Here is a 23,068-nt window from a genome sequence, read left to right as displayed (position 1 = left end):
AAGTTGCACTTGTTTTGAATTTCCTGAACTCCTTGCCGGTCTGTGTGAAGCAAATGAAGAATTGGACAAACCAGGATCCAATTTTATCAAAAGTCCAAGAACAGGTATTGCAAGGATGGTCGAATGCACCAGTCCCTGAACAGATAAAACCATTCTACGCTCGAAAACTGAATTAAGTTGTCAAGATGGAATCCTGTTGTGGAGAGCAAGAGTCATTGGCCCTTCGCAAGGAAGAGAACCACTCTTGACAGAGCTTCACAGTGCGCAACCAGGTATTTCGAAGATGAAGATGCTTGTGCAATGATACATCTGGCGGCCAGGTATAGACAGTGATATAGAAAAAATGGTTAAATACTGTCTCCAGTGTCATCAACAACAGAAGTTGCCCATTTCAGCTCCACTCCATCCGTGGGAGCGGCCTGGTCGTCCCTTGGTTAGACTACATAAACACTTTGTAGGTTCATTTTTGGGTACCATGTTTTTATTGATCATTGAAGTGCATTCTAAGTGGATGGATGTGTATGAAGTTAGATCACCAACATCATGTGCAACTATTGAAAAGCTGCGCCAATATTTTACTGTACATGACCTACCAGGAGTCATCGTTTTGGATAATGGTACTGCTTTCACCAGTACGGAATTCCAGAAATTCATGAGTTTAAATGGAATTAAACATATTAAAACAGCACCATATCATCCCTCATCCAAAGGGTTAGCAGAAAGAGGAGTGCAAACTTTTAAAACAGGAATGAAGAAGTTATCTGAAGGAACATTAGAAACATGAATTTCGCGATTTTTTTTGACTCCTCATGCAACTATGGGTTCAACACCATCTGAATTACTAATGAAACGCTGCCTTCATACAAGGTTGAGTCTGCTGTTTCCTAACTTAGAGAGGAAGGTAGAGAGAAACCAGAGTAGTCAGAAAATGAATCATGATATTCACAGTAAAGCTCAAAAATTTACTGTAGGAGTGACAGTTTTTGTGGAAAATTTTAGAAATGGGCTTAGCTGAGTTCCTGGTATAATTCTCTCTGAAACAGGACCTTTGTCACACCAAGTGGAAGTGGAAAACCGGATTGTTCAAAAACATGTGGATCATCTAAGGAGTAGAGATACACTCCAAAAACCCATTACTCCACCTGAAATTGATGTTGAACCTTTAATTCCTGAGGTGCCAGATCGACCTAGAAAAGACATGCCTGGTGTCTCCGTTGAAGTAAATAATTCTGAACTTCCGTTGTCTAGGAATGTCCCTGATGCTGCAGTTCCTGCTAAAATCGATTCAGTAGAATCTCAAGTCATAGAGCTGCGTTGCTCTAAGTGAATTAGAAAACCACTTCAGAGGCTTAATCTATAATCGCATGAACTGTGCATATTTGTATGTGTTATGGATTAAGATATTCTTGTAAATAAGAGATGTAAAAAAATAAAGGGAGAGGAATGTAGTGATGGTAAATAAAACCTTTCATACTGTTTTAGGGATCACGTGATTGTACAGATGAATCAGCCCTAAGCGCAGGTAATCTTAAGGGCGGAGCTTCCTAGCCGTGGACCTGGATCAAGCGTGTAGCTTCTTCACGAGCTCTGTAAATGAAGTTAACTATTTCTAACAAAAACCTGTCTGGTACACAAAGTTTATTACAAATGCACTGACACTTAATGGATCCTCTGCCTGTCTGATATTTCAACACACTTTTGAATATTAATTTTAAACTTATTAGCGCCTCCACTAAAATTATTGGTCTAAGTGCCTCTGATGTTTGGGCAATTTTAAAACTGCATTAGGTTTATTTTCAAAAGCATGTTCAACTGCCTGAAAATAAATTAAACTGTTTAGTCCATCCCCCCTACCCCTGTACGTAGAATCATTGGGAGTGAAATGCTGCTGAAGTAGGAATGCAAAATGAATGGTAAGAGATCGGCCAGCCAATATACATTCAACATGAGTAAGTAGCACAGTGACCAGCTTGACAGAGTATAGCTTCGACAGAGTACTTCACTCAGGATTTTGGTGAATGAGGGAATTCAAAGTGTTTTAAGGGTTGATCTGTTTTTAAATTCTAGTCAACTTTTGCATTTAGCATTTAACGTAACTTTAACCTTAACTTGCTGTTTCTTTCACAGTGTTAGTTAATGGTAAACAAACTGACTGCTGGTGGCAGCTGCAGAGTTAATTAGGTGACTAATTAGAACTGGTTACCTGGTCAGCAGGAGCTGACAGAAGTCTCTGGAATTCTTGCTGGTAAAAATACAGGAGGTATTTGGTAAAGCATGGAGTAAGTAACACACAGGCCAACTCAACAAAGTATAGCTTCTATAGATTATGTAACTCAGGAGTTTGGTGAGAGTGAAAAGGTGCTGTTCTGGTCTTTTTATAAGACAAGGAGTGGTCCAAGAGTGGAAGAAAGAGGCAGCAGGAGCTGAGAGCTGACATCTAGAGGCATTAATTAGATCAACATGTAGGTGATTGGTTGGTAAGATGGCTGGGAATGAATATGCAAGCGTATTTGACATCTTGAAAGAATAAGAAGAAAGGAAACGTAGGTAGGGAAGTTATTTTAATAAAGAATGAGAGATTATCTTGGCTCGGAAGATCAAGATGTAGAATAAAGGAGCCTGTAGGGAAGAGTGATCATAACATATAGAATTTCATGTTCAGTTTGAAGGTGAAAAACCTGAGTCTGAAACTGGTGCCTTAAACTTAAATAAAGGCAATTATAAAGGTACAAAGACAGAATTGGCTAAAGTAGACTTCAAAAATCACAGAATTGTTACAGTACAGAATGAGGTTATTTGGCCGACCATGTCTGCGCTGGCTCTCTGAATGAGCAATGCACCTAGTGCCATTCCCCTGTCTTCTCCCATAATTCTGCACATTCTTCCTTTTCAGATAATAATCCAGTTCCTTATTGAATGTCTCAATTGAACCTTTCTCTGCCATACTCTCAGGTAGTGCATTCTAGAACTTAACCACTCGCTGCATGAAAAAGTTTTTCTTCGTGTCTCCATTGTTTTTTGGCAATTAACCTTAAATCTGTGCCCTCTCATTCTCGATCCTTCCACCAGTGGAAACAGCTGTTGTAACGGCTCGTTGGTTTTCATAATGTTTGGTAGGAACTTTCCCACTTGGTTTACCAATTGTAATTCTGTGATGTTTTTAGGTTGTGAGAACTCTCTAATGACTTTGGTTTTCTGTGGGTTGGTTGTAATTCCCGAAGCTTGCACGATGTGGTCTAAGAATTTTATCATATTCTTTGCAAATTAACATTTGTCATTTAATGTAAACCTGCTCCCAGCTTCTTGTAGAATTTTGAGGACTGCTCTCACTTGACAGCCATGTTTTTCCTTGATGATCCATGTACAAGAATGTCTTCCATATGGCATATTACCCCTTCCTTGCCTTGCAAGATCTGAGACATTGATCTTTGGAATATCTCAGGTGCAAAAGCAATTCCGAATGGAACCTGTCAAAACAATAATGACAAAATGGGGTAATAAAAGTAGTTAGAAATCTGGATTCTTTATCTAGAGGCAACCACCTAAAACTGCTGTTAACATCCAATTTTGCGAAGAGGGTTTTTTTTGCTAATTTGAGGAGACTTTCATCCACTAATGCCATCAGGTGGTCTCGCACTCTATTGGCTTCTTTAATTGTGTCAAGTTCACACAGATTCTAATTGAACCATTAGCCTTTGGTACTGTAACCATTCCAGAACACCACTTTGTTGGTATGGTTACTGGAAAGATGACCCCCCTTGTTGTAACATATGTTCAATCTCGCTCTTGACTTTGTCTAAGAGTGGGTGAAGGACCTTCCTCACTGTGAAGAGACATAAAGGCTTAGCATCTGCCCTTAGGGTTATGTAATATTCTGTTTTCAAGTGCCCTAAGCCTGAAAACAGGAATGGAAATTTGTTTCTGAATATATTACTGGACTGCTCATCAGCAATTTCATCAACCTTGTAAATGAGCCTTACCTGTAAGCATGCTTTTCTGTTCAATTGTGATGACTCCTGGTTCTTGATTACATACAGGGGTTCCACAATTTCTTTATACTTGTAACTTAAACTTGCCAAGTGTTGGCCAATTACTTGTAGTCCCTCCTGGGCCTTGCAACTGGATGGTGGATGGCTGTAATGTGATATTTTTAAGCCATCTAAATTCAGAAGATCAAACTGAAACACCTGCCCCAGTATCTAGCTTGAATTGTCTGGGGTGACTATCAACTTCTAAATTAACTCTCCAATAATTAATTTTTGTTTTGTAAACTTCTCCTAAGAAGATTATTTGTTTTTCCTGTGGCTCTTCCACTTCTTGGATTTTACTTAATTTCTTTGTTATTTCTTTCTTCCAATGAGCTAAAGGAAGTTTGGATCTGCAGACTATTTTAAAATGCCCTAACATACCACTGTTGTTACACTCAACAACCCCTGCTGGGCATTCTCCCCACTTGTGCAGTGTTTTCCTGCCGCACTTAGAGCATCTCAAGATGGCAGTTGGTGTGCTTTTTCCTGATTTCATGGGCTTTTGAATTATAATGCTTTCTCTTTTTTTCCGACGTTACTTTCTCCATGAACGACTGATTTGTTTTGCTTCCTAGGTTTGGTCTGTCACATTATTTGTACTGCCGTTGTGAGAGTTAAATCTTCCCTCATTTGCAAAGAACCTGATCGAGTTTCCTTTAAGACGCCAACCATATCAATTTATCGCTAAGGATTGACGCAATTCTCCGTGTACAGGTAATTTATAAATGAATGCATGGATTCGCCTGGTTTTTGCCTCCATTTATTACATTTCATTCAGTCAATGATCAAATTCTTTGAACACTGAAGTACGAATCGAATGCCTGGAGGACTTTCTCATATGAGCTCGAAACCTCATCGATGCCCTGTCTTGTAAGAACATTGTCAGCCATGGCCCCTACTGCATAGAGTAATGTACTGACCTGATCCTTCTGTTCCTTCTTATGCAAACTGAAGCTGCTCTGTATCTAGAGAGTCTCTTCCTCCAATTGTCTCAGTGTTGAGCTCTTGCAAGCCTTCCGCACTTCATAATGGTTCTGGGAATGGCAATTTGAACTCTAAGCTTACCCTAAGCTCTGGGTCTGTTGCTGCTTCAGCAGTTTGGCTATTTTATTGTGATTTGTACTCACTGCTGACTGCACTCCATGTCTGCGTGTCTGTTTGCTGCTGCAACACCCACGTTGTCTCACTCAGGTGAGTCTTCAATCTTTTTTCCTGTCCTTCTCCAAGGATTCAGAGATCCCTCAGGTCTGCAGTCCTCCATTTGAGTTTTTCTGGGTTTTTATGGTCTGTCGGTTGCCACCGTGTTTTGGATGGTGCAGATGAACAGTTGACAGAAACCACCAGCTGCCACCATGTTTTTTCTTGGATTTGGGTCTGGATGGGGTTTCTTTAGGGTTTGCCTGTTACCCTAAGGATGCTACAATTCGTAGTTGTATTGGCATTCGTAAAAACCATTCTTGTTTATTTATAGATCTATATGTACATCTCAGTACTCTACATGAGCTTGTACATCTGCTTTGCACCAGATCTCAATCTCTTAGCCATGTGACATTGCACCACAGGTACACCAGTAGCTACATCAGTATCAGGTGCTCCTAATGTTAACATTTTACTCAACAAAGCTCTTTTTAATATCCTGGGAAAGAGTTAGTGGAACAACTTGAATGTTGAATGTCATACCTATCAGGTTTAGAAAACAGCTGTCGGTCAAAAGCAACTGAATCAGTCACATACATCGTCTAAGTTGTTTCTTTTCAGTCTGTAAGAAACAAAACTTCCAACATTGTAACACAGTTCAGAATGAGAATAAGGTTCTGAAGTGTAATCAATTTTCATTTAACCGTGTACGGGATGGGCTCTATAATGTCCCTTTTTTAGATGTACGAGGCATTTTCCCAATTACCAATATGATGTCCGGTATATGAGAACACTCTTCCAATGGGAAGTATGTCAGCATGCTATATTTGTAAGCTGGTTAGTGTGCATCCTAACTGCTGGCAGCTCTTATCCTTTGCAGAGCGGAGCAACATTAAATGCGATGAAGGACCAATGTCCCCACCCCCGTCCGTCCAATCCCATGAGCCCTATTTAAATGGATTATGTACTACTTTTAGGTTGCCGAATATCTCTCTGGATGTTGCTGCAATTCTACATTTTTTGGTCGCTTTTCCACGGTTATTTAGGATTTAAATAACCTATAGGAACTGGTCTGGCTGCTGACGTACTTTTTGGTAGCTTTGGTATGGTCATGCACAAACCAAGACCAGCTAGAAGAGGAAGGAGAAGAAGTAGGAGAAAGGCTCTTAGTAGTAGACCGTATCTGCAGAGGGTCTTTAGGGAGCAGATCTGTAGAACAAATTGTTGCAGTGCTCAGTGCCCTGGAAACCCTTTTGCACATGGCTATACAGAACCATGATGGCAACAGCCTAAATTTTCATGGTAGCAAGCTGCGTGTCCACGAGAGCAGTCTGACCTTTGACTGAAACATTCAGATGTTCAGTGGATGCTCCTTATGCTGCAGTGGAAGCTGAGACATCAGCCATCAGATGCTGCATCATGTTTGGTTCCACAGGTCAGTTGATGGAACTGTCTACCCGTTTCATGTTCCAAGCTTGGTGCAAAGCCCAGTGCCAAGTTGATTCCAGTGTCCTCCATTCTCCTGAGCATTGAATGGGGGCTTTCCAGCCGTCTTTTCAGCCCATCAAGTATTTGGGTGTCATCAGCTTTCTTTTTAGCTTGATCCATCAAAGCCCTGTGGAGCAGGACTAGTATGCAATCATATCCTCCAGCCAGCTGGCATCTATGCTATCCTTTTCCCTGCCATGGTTCCAACGCACTTGCGCCCACTGTATCACCATTATTCTATACTCTAAATTATACGCAGTGTCAGTATTGGAGTTGATGGCTACGAATGTGGAAATGACAATGCGTTTTCATCATCACCGCCGCAGTTCCTCCACTGCCTGCATTTCTTCGATATCCGCACCAGCAGGCTCAAATGCAGCCACAAAATCGAACTGCACGATAAACAGTACAAAATGGCTATGCCCTCATGGGATATGGGCTCCCAGCAACCAGAGGGCTTTAACATATAAAATAACATAAGGACATAATAAATAAGAGCCAGAATAGGCTATTTGGCCCCTCAAGCCTGCCCTGCCATTCATTAAGGTCATGGATGATCTGCTCCAGGCCCCAACCCCTCTTTTGTGCCGGCTCCTTATAACCCTCAACTCCCCGATAATGCATGACCTCTTTCTTTGTCTCTTCCCCTATACATCAAATTTCCTCAAAGCAGGCCCAAGGGAACAGGGCTTGTGGAATATGTAGATGCCTGGCTAGGTGCGCTAAAAGCCAGTGCTTCAGGACTAGAGCCTGGGCAGGGGGCTGCAAGACCAGATCCAATGGCTGCATCAGATCAGGGGCCTGCAAGACTTGATCAGATGATTATAAGAAATCAGGAGCCTGTGCTGGGGACTGCAACACAGGACTAGGCGATAAAGATCATGGCTCTGGATCAAGCATTGCCGTCTCCCCATTGGGGGATGGCTCATGTATCTGTCCTGAAGTCAGTGGGACAGCACCTAGGGACCCAATATAAGCTATGGAGTTTACACAGTTGACTTCGTAGTTGACAGCACTGGAGCTGTGAAAGGCATAGAAAGCTTTGCCGGTATGTTAGGATTTGCAGGAATGGGCTGGGCTGGTGGGAGGCATTCACTGTGGCTGGTAGGAGCATAGCCAGAAGCGGAGCAGATCACAGAGCCAGTGCAGAAGGAAGGGACCTTGTAGAATTCAGATGTCTTGACTCGATAAGTTGTGCTATGTAGCTGGGAACCACTGAACTTGTGAATATTGCACCAGCTGTCATCGACAGAGGTGACCAAGTATTGTTGGTGGGCCTGTGGCTTATTGCAATTGATGTGAAGGTAGATCGAACCACCAACATTAGCTGAGGTGAGGGTTGTTTGCACCCCTTGGAGGGGCCTTGGATTTCTGACTATATGGGTGATTGTGTTGGCGGAATTGATGTTGAGTATCAATTCCCCTGCCGTCAGATAGGAGAATCTGCATATTTGTTATGATGCAGCAGATGATGTGTGCCAGGCAGATCAAATCCACAAGGGAAACTTGACCACGTGGTCACAACGATTTTGCAAATTGTATTTTGTTTCAAGATGTGTGCCTTGAATTCAGTAGTAATAAGTCCACCAAGACCAAGAGATTTTTTACAAAACTAAATTAAACATTTTTTAACAAAGAACAAATGTCAAGCACATACATAGGTTTACAAATTACTACATTAATAACTCCTAAAACCCCTAATTAACCCGGCTCCCAGTTACACCCCCATTAAGGCAACAGTAATAATAAAATAGAATAATAGAATAGAATAAAATAGTGGAATTCAAAGTGAGTTTTCTCAGCTTCGGTTCCTGTCGACAGCAACTTGATGCACAGAGGCTGGAGGCTTTACACACTTGTGTTAGATCTGAGAATGCCTTCTCCTCTGACATATGGCCTCATCTCCTTTATACATGTTTCCCTGTTTAATGTAAATTCCATTGTTCCGATATGTCTATGGAACTTTACCTTTCTCATAACGTAAATCTTTCATAGTACTAATTTTATTAGTAACATTTGGGAAAAATAAACACGCTGTTTGGTTTAGCTTCTTCTGGCTAGGTATAACATCTTACCATCTCTTTGAAATTCAAACTACTCTGGTTTATCTAAAAATGCAATTTTTCCTTAGACCTCACATTCTAAAACTTTAGCGATGTTTACGTATTTAGCATTTCAAACCCAGCTTCCTTTTTGATGACTCGAAGCCTCCAGACCAGCCGTCTCCAATTCAATTGAATCACACACACGCGCGCGCACACACACACACACTCACACACATATATGTACACAGAGAAACTATCCAAACTTCACTTTTAACCTACCTTTGCAATAAATCACAATGATATTATGAGAATTATTGTATTTTCATGACAACATTGGTGAACTGCTCTCTGTGTCCATAATTCTCTTGCAGAAAAGCTTTGGGAACAATGACTGAATTGAGTCAGTGTATGTTGATGATAGACAGGGCCAAGGATGTTATAGGGGCCTCAATATGATTTGAGGTGTATAAGCTTGCCCTCCAGTTCTCAAGCTGCCTTCTCTGCTCCCAGGTTCTTGTTGGGGTTTTTTAATCGACTGAGCTCAATGGAAATGCAGTGTTCCTGAAGCAGCTTATCTCCTAACAGGACAAAAACCCAGGGGCAGGATCAGTTCATATGACAGCTTGGAGACCATCTAGTGGACAAAACCCAATGCACAGCTGGAGAAGAGTGACATGACATTTGTTGGCAATGATGCAAGCAGCTGTGTAGGAAGTGACACACTCTCATACAACTGATGTGAGCTGTTGCTTACGCTTGATAATGTCACCAGCAAATAAGATGCCAACCACCTCTGGAGGGTCACTAGAACACTGGGTGATGACAGTATGTGGGATGGTCAGGAGATCAATACAAGTACAGCAGCTAACTGTGACTTGTTCAATGGAGATAACTATGTCAAGCGTATAGAAGGTTTGAGTTGATGATATGATGGTGACCAAGACATAGGTGGAGAGCAGTGATAAGGTATTCCAGATCATTATGTGTAATGATAATGCATTCTCTGGAGAGGGCAGTGGGTTCATTACAACAAATCTCAAGTAAACCATCCAGTGCAATAGTAGCAACCTAGGGATAGCGTTTGACATCAGGGATATTTTCTTTGAAGGGTGCGCAACAGGTGCAACCAGTGGGCTTGCATGCAATGAAGGAGGGGACATTCGGGCTGGATAGCTAGCCATTCTGCCTGCTGGTGAAAGAGCCTTTTTCTGAGCCTGAGACAATGTCATCAAAGGATACCCAGTAAGCAGCAGAGTTTGAGGTCTAGAGTATGAAGGAACAGACTTGGCATGTGGGGTCCTCACAGTCAGGTGCATGATGGTTGCAAAATCTGATGGGATATTCACATACTCAGCTAGGTGTCTAACAAAGGCATGGTAGTGGCTGACTGTGAAAAAGAAGGTAGTGACATGTGGGACTGGCAGAAAATTCTCCCCTGCACAACTCAAAGGCCTGTGCACAGGTTTGCTGTGTGTGAGGACACAAGCATAGTGCTTGGATTACACAATATATAGGTTGAAGTGTTTGTTAGAAGCTGCGATGGACAGAGCTTCAATTTCACAAAGCAACCAGATGTTCTGACGACCACACAGCCTGGCACGAATAAAAGCAGCAAGTTTGAGTCTGTTGCCACGAGTCACATACAGGGTGGAAGAAAAGCCATGATTTTTAACAGCGACCTCTGTGACAATCCAAAGTTGATCGTCTGGCCAGAAAAGGATAATGGTTTTAGCAGATGAGAGAACAGATTGTACCATTTGGAAGCTTGTCTGGGAATCACTTGTTCGCTCAATCCTTTCACTGGGCTGATGTCTGCCAGTAACAGCGTCCAAGAGGTTTGTGTACGAGGTGCACTGAGGAAGGGCTCTCAAAAACATCTTGTAAGCTCATGCCAGATATTTTCTCCAGTAGAGAGCAGGTGGAGAGGATGGCCACGTAGTGTGGGCTAGTTTGCAAAGTGGCCTGGGGACAATTCTATTCCAGAATAGTTGTAGTCTTAGGGCAGATGACAGTTTAAAGGGCAGATAGGCGCAGATCACATCGTGACAGAGTATGTCGTACACCTTACCAGCTGTGCAGAAGTTCTTCAGGGCTGTTACCATCACAGTAGAGGTCACCTGCAAGCTTGTTGACTATGTCCTCCTCTAGAAGATCACCTGGGACATGGCATGTCAATTCTGCAAGAGTGGTTTCAGATCCAGGCATGCACATGGTGGATCCAGTATGCACAAACACCTTTGTATGGTGTGACCACTCAACAGTAGTTCATGGAAGATTGCATTAATGGAATCTGATAAAAGGCATTGGTCAAATCTGTTGTAATAATCTGTTTCCACTGGGAAAACTTGCGTAAGGTTGAGTCAACATCTGGCATGGATAAAGGTTACGGCTTACTGTAGCAGCCAACATCGACGGATGCTGTGACATGTTGAAAACCCCCATTTCGCTTCTTCGTAAAAATTGCTGGGTTAAAGTACTCCACCATGCTCCCCACATCTTCAGGTCGATCAAAGACTCCAAGGCCTTCATGATCATCGAACTTTTATTGCAATTCGACAAGCTTGTCTCTGGTACACTCGGGAAAGCAACCTTTGCATTGCGGAAGTTGTACAGGTTCCATGTTGACAATAGCCTTGAAGGATCCAGCTTTGCCATTGTAATCTGGGAATGTTGAATCGAAGATGTCAGCTTACTCTAGAAGAAGTATGTGGAACTGGAAATGAGTGTGCTGAGGCAAGGTGTGATCCGGATCTACAAGAACAGCTGACGGTGCTTACATTTGCATTGCTTGTTAAGCGGCTGTGTCATGTCGTCCTGAGAAGGCTGAGAATCTTGGTGGCTAGGGCTGAAGACAGGTCGTATCTGAGCAAAATGCTCATTGCAAGACAGGACTTGTGGTTCACGAGGGATGTTCTTGATGAGAATCTTGTCAGCAACATGAGTCAAAATATGTATGGAGGCAAAGTGTTCCAACAATGCCCTTTGGTACACTTTGGTCCTGAAGCAAAAGAGAAACAAGAAACTGCAAATGTCCTGAGGTCTGCAAGATCATCTGGTCGGGTCATCTCAAGGAAATCCCCCTACCAGGTTATCATTGACCTTGAGGGATTGTGAATGACATGGGCTTGTCTCACTCTGCATGGGCTGGAGGGAGCATGGGGTTGAGATTCAGAAACATATTTGGTGGAGTCACCAACTAGCACTAGGTGTTTGGCTGGTTGAGTTAACACATTGTTTCTTTCCGTAAGCAGAGTGCCTGTAAGTACCTCAACATTAAGGTTCTCCATGACCAAGTCTCCAAAGGCAAGGTTCTGATGGTCTCTGGACAAAGAAAAGTATGTTTCACCAACAGCACATTTAGGTAATGGACCGTCAGCCTATTGAGGAGATTGGGATAAACTCTGAACTAGGACATCAAGTCTCATAACTGTGGAAGAACGGATCATGTTGCCAGTGGTGCCATTGTCAATGGTCACTTGGTCACTTGAAGAATGTGTCTAAGTAGAGTGACCGATGAAATAACACGAGTGCAGCTGATTCCAACAAAACATCAGTAGATTCTTCATCCCCTTCACCTAAATAAGTACCTGTGCTGGCATCATCAACCAGCTTTCATACAAGCTTTAACCATATCCTGGCAGTCTTGAAATGGCAGATAATTATACTTGCTGAGGAAATGTTTATCTGATCACCCCGCTTGCTTGCGTAATGAGCATGACACATGTCATGTGCATTAAGAAAGAGAGCTGTGGAGTCTGGTCTTGTTAGGTGAGGGTGAAACCGTCAGGCATCTCTGGAAGGAGGAAGCAGCAGTGCAAAGAGTCTTGGTATCAGCAAATGTGTGAATCCCATCTAACAGCAGATCCAAGGCTCGGAAGATCTTTGGCTTAACTGATGCCAGCATGCGTGACCTGAAGTCGGTGCCATACCTCTGCTTCACTAGACATGGTAGGCTAGGATGAATGAGTTGTAGTCAACATAGTGTCACTATGTTCTCTAGTGAGGGTGATATCTCATCAAGAGGTAGATCATGATGACTGAGCCCACTTTCAGCAAGGAGTTCTCCTCAAAGAAAGCCATCAGACATTGATACAGATCTTCATACCTTTCATCTGACTGCATTCGAAAATCAGCCAGGTCAAAGAGGTGGGCACTCAAGGCCTGGAAACCAAAAAACAGGCAGATGGTGTGCCTTATTGAAGCAGTTATAGAGTCATTGTGGCACAGAAAAAGGCCATTTGGCCTATCGAGGCCATGCTGTTTTCTGGAGAGCAGTCCCATTCCCCTGCTCTATCCGTGTAGCCTAGAAGTTTGTTTCCTTCAAGTGTCCATTTTAGTGGACTGCAGAACAATTGGTCACCTGCACACATTGTACAATCTGCTTGCGGAAGCTGGCTGTGGAGCAGTCACTGGTGGAGACGCTCACAGCCCCTTGCAATGTCATCATTCAGGTTTGGACCAGTCTCCCCCATGGTTCAATCTAATAGTGCAGCCTTGCAGTACAGGTTAGGAGAATGGCTGCACCTGAGCTGAGAGAACAGCATGCAGTCCAATGGACAAAACTGCTACCAATCGGTCAGATGTAGTGGAACGGAGGTGGGTGGGCTTTCGTGCAGCCATGCAGCGCACTAAACTCTGGCCATCCAAGTGGTGGCCAGCACTCTCCGGGATGCATTAAGGGGCCTTCAGACTTAACAAACAGAGGTTTTTAGTACATCCAAGCTAACCCACTCGTCTCTCTTTCATCCTGCAGGAGGAATACATCGGGAGCATGGAGCCTGGTGACCTAACTGTATGCCTCATGGCTTACAGAGAGTGGAAATGAAGGAGCAGAGAGGGACGGAGGCATCTGGCTGGGCAGAGGGAGAAGCAGCACCTCAGGAAGAAGGGACGGCTGAAGAGCCACAGCGAGCTGTTGCTGGTCGGTGCCTAGGTAGACCCAAGGTCTACTGATGGAGCTTGTCATTCCTGCAGATGACCAAGAACCAGTGTCGCCGAGGACTGCACAGGTCCAGGGAACTGGTCAGTCACATTTGCCATGTGCTGCAGGATTTGGTGCCACGGGGACAAGGAGGACATCCACTGCCAGTGGCCGTGAAAGTGACTATGGCGCTCAATTTCTATGCCAGTGGCTCCTTTCAGGGCTCCACAGGTGACCTCTGTTGGATATCGCAAGTTTCCACCCACAAATGCATCCATGAGTTCACGGACATCATCTTTGCGAAGGTACACAACTTTGTACATTTTTCCCCGGACCAGGAAAGCCAGGATGCAAGAGTGCTGGGATTTGCCCAGATCTCAGGTTTCCCACAGGTGCAGGTGCCATTGACTGCACTCACATGGCGCTCAGATCTCCGTGGCAACAAGCAGTCAACTATGTCACCGTAAGGGCTTCCACTCACTGAATGTTCATCTGGTTTTCGACCACCAAAATACATCCTACAGGTCTGCGCATGATTCCATGACTCCTACATTCTCAGTAGGCCTCAAATCCCTGACATCTTACAGCAACAGGAAACTTATAGAAAGACAGAGAAAAATAGAAAAGCAGGTTGATTTCAGTTGGTCTGTGGATACCATTGGGTGAGGAAACTCGACAGGAGAGGGAGCTGAAGGCAGCAGATTTCCCAAAAGAACAGAAGCAAGTCCCAGAAACCAGGGAGTGGGGAAAGAAAGTCCCAGGAAGACAGTTAAGTCAAGGAACAAGAACAGGAATCGGGAACATGTCCTGTTCAGTGGAAGTGGAAGCGAGGAACAGAGGGAAAGACTCCAAGTTAAAGAGAGAAATCTGCAGGAAGCAGAATTAAAGCAAAATAGGCTTGCGAGAAACCAGAAGCCCCGAGGAGACAGCCAAAGGTGGGTGACTCCTTACTATGGGCCTGGGAACTACTGGTGTTCAGTTGGCATGAGTGTCTGAGAGAGTGTGCGGAAGGCGAAGCTTGAATGCACGTGGAAATCCAGCAAAGAGGAACATTGGAAGGAGAGTTCATACACTTGGAGGTGGATGCTTGTTGAAGACAAGTGAAAGCATTGTTTGGGGGAAGATTCTAAGGCAAGTTATTTGAAAGTGGAGATTGGAAACCCTCATGTGAAAGACCGAGTTTCTGTGAGACCAGTTGGCTCACAGTGTGTCTATCATCTTGGGGGAGTTGATAAGAAATCCATAGCATCTGCTTGGGTGGCATCTGTCATTTGGTTTCAGAGTGTAGGGTGTCCGACCACAGGTTGCCTATTTGCTTACATGGACTGTGTATTTACTGTGAACATTAGACTATAAGATAGATTTTGTAACTTGTGTTATCCTTACAAATCTGTATATATCTGTAAAGGTATGGTTGTGGTGGAGTATTGTAATAAAGTTCATCTTTTCTTGTTTAATAAATGTTTTATTCTTCTGCTAAAGTATACCAGCAGAATTCTGTGAATGTGTTCAGTAATTCTCTCCATATTTCTAAACAAAAAATAAAAGTTAGGATCTATTGATCCAGGTTCTACCCTGAGATCTGACTTATCCAGTAGTAACATCAGCTGGGATCATAACAATAATAAGACGTGCGTATTTAGACCATCTGCAATTTGTAAATCAAAAGAGATTGTAAGAAGAAGTGAAGGTGGGATGTGAGAAGGAGGATTAAGCATGAGAATACTGTCATTTCTGATGGTTTCAGCCCCATCATTGGCTTCAGCCTCAATACTGGGCTTTGCAATAATGGACAGGACCACCAGTTAGGAAATGCAGTCGTGCCTGCTCCACTCTGGAATGTTCCTGCAGCCTTAGGTTGTGTGCCACCTTGTCCTGTCAAAGAGAAAGACTTGTGTCAGGGAGTGTTATACAATCTCTTTGAGTGATGTGGTTGCCGTGGTTGAATAGTTATCAGTTTATGCAAGCTGTGAGATGTGGATATGAGGCTTGCAACAGGGTGAAAGTAAGATAAAGTGCATGAAACTCTGGTGGAAATTGTTGGTACATAAGTGATTGGGATATGGTGATTTGCCTGGTGGTTGAGACTAGTGGTGCATTGACTGGGATATTTCATTTGAAGATGCACTTACTGACCTTGACAACTTGTGTAAGATCATTAAACTTCTTCCTGCATTGCATCCAGGTCCTTGGGGCTTCACTGATGGCAGTGACCTCCTCTGCTATTTTTTGCCACTGCTTTTTTGAGCAAGTATCTGAAGGGTACTGTCCCCCCTTAGGGAACAGATTATCTCTCCTTCTTTCCAGCTCTTCCACCAACACCTCCAGAGCAGCCTGTTCTCTCCAAGGCACAAGTAAGGTTTGTGATGGAATACTCCCCACTTGCCTGGATGAGTGCAGCTTCAACAATGCTCAATAAGCTCGACACCATCCAGGACAAAGCAGCCCACTTGATTGGCACCTAATCCACAAACATTCTCTCCCTCCACCACCAACACACAGTGGCAGCAGTGTGTACCATCTACACGATGCACTACAGGAACTCACCAAGGCTCCTTCAACAACACCTTCTAATCCATGAACACTACAATCTAGAAGGACAAGAGCAGCAGACACATGAGAACACCACTGCCTGGAAATTCCCCTCCAAGCCACACACCATCCTGACTTGGAAACATATTGCCATTCCTTCACTGTTGCTGAGTCAAAATCCTGAAACCCCCTCCCTAACAGCACTGTGGGCGTACCTAAACCACATGGACTGCAGCAGTTCAAGAAGGCAGCTCACCACCATCTTCTCAAGGGCAATTAGGGGTAGACAATAAATGTTGGCCTAGTTGGCAATGCTCACATCCCATGAACGAATAAAACAAAGGTTCATTTTATGTGGTCTTAGGTATTAACAGTAGTGGGCACTCTGCTGGTGTGTGTCGCCAATTATGAACAGTGCAGGAACACTGGATGCTCACAGAAATAATAAAACCACACAGGTAGCTTGAAGTTGATGTGTTGTCTGCATTGCATTCAATGGCATGATGACCTTTTGAACCAGCCATAACAGTAAGGAAAATTTGTAATTACTTTAAAATATTTGGTGAGTCTTTAAAAAAAAGTGTTTGAAAAGGATTTTTAAGAGTTTCTAATACTTGTAAAGGGTTAAATTGCAATTTTTAGATAATAAAAAATAATGGTCCATGTGACCTGGTGACCCTTGACCTGGAAGTAGTTCCAACTGGAAATACAGAAGCCGTGTGACCAGACACAAAGAGGAAGCAGATGAGCTGGAGAATAGAAGATGATCAGCAAGTCGAGTTGAAGAGCTGGATTCCTGAGTGGTAAACAGCATGCATAGAACTGCTGCCACTGTTTCTTTCACTTCTGAGTGATTGAATGTCCAGAATCAGCCACACCATGTGAAGGTAAAGGTGATTCTGGTAGATCCACTCTACCCCATACAACAGGAGCTGACAATGGAAAAGGTTCCAGAAATCAATGTGCCACATGTGGAAGATTGCACAGCAAAATCCTGTTTATGTGGAAGCTGATGTCTGCATAGAATCAGCTAAGTCCTTGAAGGAAAGGGACTGGAATTCAGCTTGGAAGGTCTGAAACTGGGGCTCTCAATACAGAGTGGAGTGCTTAAAACATCTGTAAGATAGTCTACTATCTTACTATTCTATTACCTACTATTCGAAGTGTAATTTATAGTTTGTGCCAATCATGATTTGCCTGTTAATTTATGATTAATTGACATTGATTTTGTATTAAAGGAAACATTACAAAAAGGTGAAAAATATTGTCTAGTAGTTTCTTCTTTTTGGGGGAGTCATTCGGTAAATTTGGTTATTTTGGTTTATGGATCTCCACAGGGATCACATGGGCACAGGTTAGTCACACATTGGGAACCATGCACCCAGTTTCAGGGGTTAACCAATTTAATTCTTCTTGTTTTTTGATTTGATTTAAAGAAGCAGCTATAGAACTAAAAACGGACAAAAAATATTCACACCAGGAACTCCCTAGATTGCCACAGGCAGGGTGTGTTTCTTCAAAGTAATGGTGTCCAGTTGGAAAATCCATGAGCAAATTCTAGTATCTATTTTTATCATGGGTAATCCCAAAATCTTCTGAGGATTCGGCTCACTGCTTTTTGTGTACCTTACTCAATCTCATTCATTATCTTGGGATGCACACCATCTGGGCCTGGTGACTTCCCTACCTATTGTCTCTTTTTATTGAATCATATCTCTCAGAACTGAAGTTTTCTTTTACAACATGGAAGATCTGGAAATCTGGATGGTAGCCTGGGATTTTTTTAAAGAAGGTCATAATTTCACCTTGGAACAATAAACAAGCAGGCCTCTTCCAAGAAATCACCTGACCTAGATGGTACTCGAGAAGGAGTTGCTTGTTTGTGTTGAACTGCAAAGCTCTTTAATTAATGAAAAGCTGGGAGACAAAAAGGCAATCACATGGGAGACTTAAGTTGTGAACCTGCTTGTTTAAAGGCAGCCTTGTGGAGAACAAGCTGAGCAAGGAAGACGACCTTGACCGGCTCCTTCTCTCTACCTTGCCTAAAATTATGTGTGGCTATCAACCTGTAGCCAGAGAACCCTCATCTGAGTGTAACTTGTCTGCATTTGGACTTATAAAGCCGAGACCAGTGGTGAGAACACCCAGGCCTCCACCAGGACCAGCCTTCACACAAGAGAACTCCAGGTCGACAGCATTGAGACCCTGTGGACTTTATCCTTTATTTTATAATGCCCACCCTCCAAAGCCCATCACTGCAAAGAGACTCTACCTGTTTGTCCTTTGTTTATCTGTGTGTGCTGGGGGAATTCTTTAGGAAGAGATAGATAGTTATACTTCCCAATTACAATTGTGCGTTAACCATTACTTGCAACTTGTTGAAAGAAGTTTTGTTTTAAAATAAATAAATCATTCTGAGCTTTTGATAGAAGCCTGGTCAGAGTCTCTTTTCTTCTGGGTACTAGAGGTATAGGTACACAATTGGCCACTTTGGTGGGAAAATTAAACATTTAAATTAATGGTACAACCTGCAGAGTTGTGGGGCTTGGTAATTCGCGCACTATTCCCATCCCATTCCTAACATAAATTGGGGGCCCTTGCGAGATTTTGAAATGCAAACAGTGGGTGACTGAACGTGGAATAATAATTGGTAAGGGATAAAAGGCCTAAACTAAAATGGCATTGGAAGTTGCTAAGGCTTTTTTTACAGGTGGAAAATGTAACCATGACTGGTTTACAGAAATTAACCAAGAGTGAGCTAATGGAATCAGTGGATCAGCTGGAGTTAGAGTTACCCAAGGGGCAAGAAAAGCAGACATAGTTGAGATAATAGCACAGCATTTGAAACAGGAAGGGATACCAGAGAGACCACATTTTCTAGGCGGTGAGTCAATTGAATTGGCTAAGAATCAGTTGCAAATGGGAAAACTTGAACTGGAGATGAAAAAAAAAAAATGAAAGAGAAAAGGCAGAAAGAGAAAGAGAATTGGAATTGAAAAGGCTAGAGGCAAAAGAAAAAGAAGAGAATGGAGAAAGAAAAGAGAAGGAAAGAGAAAGAGCATTTAGGAAGCTGGAACTGGAATTTCAGGCAAGGGGGAATGATAAAGACAGAGGCAAAGGAGAGAGAAAAGGAGCTAAAAAGGGAATACCAGCTTAAAAGGCTGGACCTTAAAAAAGAGGCCTCAGATGCTGAGGAAGGTTCTAATGACAAAAAAACCTCCAACCCAAACCCCAGTGGGGAGATGTTTAAGCTTGTGCAAGTTGTCCCAAAGTTTGAGGAAAGGGGTGTAGAGGCATTCTTTATTTCGTTTGAAAAAGCGGTTAAGCAATTGAAATGGCCAGATGAAATCTGAACATTACTCTTACAGAGTAGGTTGGTGGGCAGAGCTCATGAAGTTTACACTTCACTTTCAGAAGAGGTTTCTGTGGATTATGATGCAGTAGAAAGGGCTACTCTGAGTGAATATGAGTTAATCCCTGAGGCATACAGGCAGAAGTTTCAGAATATAAGGAAACAGCCTGGGCAGGCCTATATTGAGCTTGAAAGGGTAAAGTAAAACAATTTTGACCATTGGATACTGGCATTAAAGATAGAGACAATGTATGAAGCTCTTAGAGAAATAATTCCCTTAGAGGAATTTAAAGATTCACTTCCTCCAGTAGTTAGAACCCATGTTGAAGGCCAGAGGGTTAAAACAGTTATACAGGCAATGGAGATGGCTGATGATTATGGGCTGGTCCATAAATCTAAACCTTTTTTCCATCATCCCCACAAACCCGAGAATGTTAGAAGTTGGGAAGGTGAAAGGAAGGCAAGTAGCCAGAGAAGAGAAGGGACAGCTGGGAATACACCGGAAACTCCTCAGGCCAGAAAGAAAGGTGCTAAGGGTGGAAATGATATTTGAAGGCCTACGTTTTTCCATTGTAACAAGGTGGGACACAGATTGCTGGAAGATGTACAGGAGATGCATAGGACTTATTGGGGTATACAAGGCTAATCCAGGAAAAAGAGCTCTGACTGAGAGTACAACAGACCAAGTTGTAGTGTTAACTGCAGCTGTGAAACCGAGTGTGAACACTGCTGTGAGTTCAGGAGAGGTGAATAAGATACATGAGAGTTATAAAGAATTTTTGTCGAGGGGAGAAGTAACCCTCCATCCCTCATATGAGATAGCTAAACCTATAACCATACTTAGAGATACAGCAGCCACTCAGACACTTTTGCTGGGGAAAGGCATAACTTTTTCTACCAGAGAAGCCATTAAAAGCCAAAGTTTTAGTCAATGGTATTGGTGGAGAGTATATACCTGTACCTGTGTACTGGATACTCTTGGAATGTGACCTATTGTCTGGGACAGTGACGGTAGGGGTTGTTCAGCAGTTACCTATTGATGGAGTTGATTTACTCCTGGGAAATGATTTAGCTGGAGCGAAGGTAGTAGCTTCTCCCATAGTTACGGAAAGCCCAAGTGAGGTTAAAGAGACGGAGCAGTTACAGGAAACGGTTCCAGGATTTTTTTCTTCATGTGTGATGACCCGAGCAATGGCTAAGTAAAGTCAAACAACAAAGGTCAAAGTGAAACCACAGACAGATATTTGGCTGGCTGAAACTTTCTCTACAGACTTAGATTATCTAAAAGTGATGTTTAACAAATCTTCTCTAGTTGAAGCTCAACAAGCTCATGCAGAGTTTAGTAAGATAGCACAATCAGCCCAAACTGAAGATGAGGCCAGGGCAATTCCAGAATGATATAATGTTAGAAATAGAATTCCAATGAGGAAGTGGAGACCTCCTTACAGACCTGCAGATGAGGAGTGGACGCTTGTTCATCAGGTAGTGGTACCACCCAAATATCGTAAAGAGATATTAGGGATAGCACATGAAATTCCTATGGCAGGACATGTAGGGGTATGGAAAACTCAAACATGGATAAACCAGCAGTTTTACTGGCCAGGTCTTCATAAGGACGTGGTGCAGTTTTGTAAAACATGGCATACATGCCACATGATAGGAAAACCACAACATGCAATCAAACCGGCACCCTTAATTCCTATACCAGTTTTTGAGGAACCATAAAAAACCTATCAATATCCTGGAGTTACCATTGACCAGCAACTGAACTGGACTAGCCATATAAATGCTGTGGTTACAAGAGCAGGTCAGAGTCTAGGCATCGTGTGACAAGTAACCCATCTCTTGACTCCTCCAAGCCTATTCACCATCTACAAGGTGCAAGTCAGAGTGTGATGGAATACTCCCCACTTGCCTAGATTGGTGCAGCTTCCACAACACTGAGGAAGCTAGACACTGTCCAGGACAAATCAGTCCGCTTGATTGGCACCACATCCACAAACATTCACTCCTTCCACCACCGATGCACAGTAGCAGCAGTGTGTACCATCTACAAGATGTACTGCAGGAATTCACCAAGGCTCCTTAGGCAGCACCTTCCAAACCCACGACCACTACCACCTAGAAGGGCAAGAACAGCAGATAGATGTGAACACCACCACCTGGAAGTTCCCCTACAAGTCACTCACCATCCTGACTTGGAAATATATTGCCGTTCCTTCAATGTCACTGAGTCAAAATCCTGGAATTCCCTTCCTAACAGCACTGTGGGTGTACCTACACCACATGGACTGCAGTGGTTCAAGAAGGCAGCTCACCACCACCTTTTCGTGGGCAACTAGGGATGGGCAATAACTTCTGGCCCAGCCAGCGAGGCCCATATCCCGTGAACGAATAAAAAAAAAATTCAGTAGGTTGTTAGTGGACTGTGTGGGACCGTTACCAAAAATGAAAGCAGGACACCAGTATATCCTTACTATTATGAATATGACAACCCGATTTCCAGAGGCCATCCCTTTAAGTACCATTACGGCTAAAGTAGTGGTAAAGAAGCTAACCCAATGTTTTACTCATATGGATTACTGGTATAGATCCAGTTGGATCAAGGTTCCAATTTTATGCCTAAAATTTTTCAGAACATAATGAGTAGTTTGGCATAAAACAGCTGAAGTCCACAGCATATCACCCACAAACACTGAGAGCTTTAGAGAGGTACCATCAAACTCTCAAATAAATGATTAAAGCATATTGTTATGAATATCCCCATGATTGAGACAAAAGGCTGGATTTTCTTTTATTTGCTACCTGAGATTCACCAAATGAATCTACTGGTTTTAGCCCTTTTGAATTAATATACGGACATGAGAAAAGAGGTCTTCAGAAATTAATCAAAGAAAAGTTTTAGGAGAGAAGACGAATCCAATATGTTAGATGATGTGTCTGTGTTCCAGGAACGGCTCACCGGAGCCTGCAAAGTGGCTCAAGAACATCTTAAAGTTTCTGAAACCGAGATGAAAGAATGGGCAGATAAGCAAGCTGTGACCCAAACATTAAAACCAGCGGATGAAGTGTTAGTGTTATTGCCGTTACAGGGGGAACCTCTGAGAGCACGGCTCAGTGGTCCATACAAGGTAATTAAGAGGGTTGGTAAATTATTTGATAAATAAACCGGATCAAAGGAAGAAAAATTGGCTATGTCACATCAATATATTACTACGATACCATTGTAGGGAGGAAGATAGGAAAGAGCAAGTATGTCAGGTTGTAAGCATAGTTGAGGATGAAAGAGACAGTGAGAGTGTGGTAGAAGGAGACTTAGACAGTTCACAAATTGAACCTCCCACTCTCCGGTTAGCTAACACAAATATTAGGACAGTTAGATACCATATTTTCATACTTAGAGGTAGGACAATGAAAGGATCCAGTGAAGTTACTTACAGAATTTAAAGGGGCCTGTAGGGATAAACCAGTGTTTACAACTTTAGCCACATGTGATGTGAATGTGGAAATTTTCTCCTATAAAGCAACATCTTTATTGCTTAAGTCCAGAGAAACAAGCAGAGGT

The sequence above is a fragment of the Cetorhinus maximus genome, chromosome 4 (genome assembly GCF_964194155.1).
Source record: "Cetorhinus maximus chromosome 4, sCetMax3.hap1.1, whole genome shotgun sequence".
Lineage (NCBI taxonomy): Eukaryota > Metazoa > Chordata > Chondrichthyes > Lamniformes > Cetorhinidae > Cetorhinus > Cetorhinus maximus.
This window is presented reverse-complemented; position numbering follows the sequence as displayed.